The sequence below is a fragment of the Pteropus alecto genome, unplaced genomic scaffold (genome assembly GCF_000325575.1).
Source record: "Pteropus alecto unplaced genomic scaffold, ASM32557v1 scaffold81, whole genome shotgun sequence".
Classification (NCBI taxonomy): Eukaryota; Metazoa; Chordata; class Mammalia; order Chiroptera; family Pteropodidae; genus Pteropus; species Pteropus alecto.
The window spans coordinates 6718173-6720792 of NW_006433378.1; positions in this window are offsets into that span (position 1 = coordinate 6718173).

Consider the following 2620-nt stretch of genomic DNA (forward strand, 5'->3'; position numbering starts at 1 on the left):
TTTTGAACCCTAACTCTCAAAAAAAAAGTTATTACATTTTTTAAAATCTCAATTTCTGGCTTCTCTCACAAACCCCGAGGTTCTAGTGACACTGGGCCAGGGTCCTGCCTACCAACAGCTGGCAGTGCCTGAGTAGTTGCTGCTTCTCTGCAGTGTAACAGGGCCCCTGTTTGGTCTGCCTCACTCACCTGTGACCTGCTGAAGGAAAAAAACAACTGGAAGCTTTTGAGATTCTACCCTTGCCACCGGTGTTTATGTTGGTGGAGGTGTCTTAGGGGTGGAGGACTGTAAGACCTTCGGAAAATCTTTTTTAAAGCAAAATATGTCTGTGTCTGTCTGAAGGCAAAGAGAGAGTAATTCGGTTCTCTGGATATCGTTGCTCCCCATGATACCCGAAAGTCTCCATTCATTCTCTTGTCTCTCATGACTCTCAGGAAATTCACCTCCTATTAAGCAGCAAGCTAGGGGGGAACATTACTGGGCCACCTGTAGAGTGCCTTCCAGTACTTAACCTGAGCCTCACAGAAAATGAACCCACAGTATAACAACTGACAACCAGCTACACTACAGGGAGGAACACAGGGGATTTGTCACTTGCCTATCTGAGCAATATAAATCAGGGCACACCACAAACTCCATGAATAATTCTTGTGTGAACCAGCTGCTTTCACTTTGCTAAAAGGACACTGTTTTTCAGGGTTCCAGTGCACTTGGCCAGATTTTCCCCCAGGAAAATTATGAGCAAATGTTGTCTGTTAATAAAACCTGCTTATTAACCAAATTCAGAAGCCTACATGGCCGGGCAGATAATGGACGTGAGTGAAACTTGCTGGGACAGTGAAGAAGGGCAGCCACTCCTCTGCTTGTTACAAGTAGCCGTAGCTAACGCAGGAATCAGAGTCCAGTTGTTGCCAGGTTTTCCCATTTTTCAAGAGAAGCCAGGTACCTGGACTTACATAGTGCCAAATTCAACAACAAAGAAGGCCAAATGAAGCAGGCCGGACTGAGCCATAAGCCCTCAAGTTTTTGGAATTTGCTGTTTAGCCAAGAAGGGAATAAAGTTCTCCTTGTGAAGACTTTTATAAAAGGCACCTAAGGCACCTCGGTGGTCTGTGACTAGCAATCGATACTCACCCCTAACTCCAACTCCAACGGGCCTCAGGACCCTCTGTAAAGAAACTAGGTTTTGTTTTTCTCTTGGATTTATTCTTAACGAGTCACTTTGCAATCTTTACAAAAAAAGAATTACATGAATGTAAAATATTTAACTCACTAAGCACCTATGTGGAAATGGTTTAGTGGTATTAACTAGAGACAACATAACTCACCTGCAAGCAGCTAAAACTGTTATGCACATTAGCATGTGTGTATGTGTGTGCATGTATGTGTGTGCCCTTTTTTTACTATAGGTAATTGATATTTAAAAATGCTTTTTTATTTCAAATTGGGTTTTAGTAGTTGTTTTTCCTTCATCAAATAACCATGAGACAGAAATGCATCCTTTGCCCAGAGCTGTTTTGTTTAGAATATGAGGAAGAAAATGAGAAAACTTTTCAGGCTTTGATCCCTGGACCGGATCACAAGGAGGCCACAGAGAGGACATGTAAGTAGAACAAATGCTGAGAAACTGCAAGGCCAAAGCCAAGGCAATGGTTTAGGCCCCTCTAGCTCGGTTTATTTTATTTTATAGTAAAATGAAAATAAAGATACTAACGATGTTGTTAGTTCCGTTCTGTCTGTGTGTCTTACTTTGGGGAGAAAAAAAGTGGTGAAAACTTGAGCCAATTCTGATTTTTTAATTTTCATTTGTAAAGTAGAGATTTTAGTAATTACCTGGTAGGATTTTTGTTAACATTAAAAAGTTTTACTTTTCTAAAACACGTAGGTGAGGACCCAGTGCACAGTAGAATTGAAAAAGTAGTAGGTAGTATTATTGCTATTTCTTTATCCTTTCATTTATGCTTTGTAACCTTGCTGCTCTGTGTACGGCCAGTGTCAGCATCCTCTGGGCAGGTATGAGAAAGACAGGACCTCAGACCTCTCCCTAGACCAACTGCCTTAGTCCATTCAGGTTGCTGTACCAAATTACCATAGACTGGGTGGCTTAAACATGGCTATATAAAGTGGATTTTGTACTTCAAACTTTTCATATTTTAAATGTCATTGGAGAGTGTTCAGAAACTTGAATTCTTTTATACTATCTATACAACATTTGCCAAATCTGTGTTCCATCTGTAACATTATTCACTTAATACATATTTTAAATTGAATAGTATTAATTAAAAAAAAGACTTTAGCTTGCTCTTAGACAACTATATAATGGGTTCGATATCCTAGTTATATTTATTTCTAATATACTTTGAAATAAATAGTTAACTATTACGTTAAAAATGTCCTTCTTCTACTTCTAAAAGCATCCTGTCTACTTCTATGACACACACACCATCTTTTGGGCAACACTCTCCCAGTGGATTCACTATTTATAAGAAGGCCGTGCTAAGTAATTTAATAAAGTGAAACTTTTTTTCCGATCTGAATAATCACTCTCTGTATTTTCCTATTTTGTCAATTTAAACCGAGGTGGCATAATGTGACAAAAGATTTTACTAGCCTGATAGAC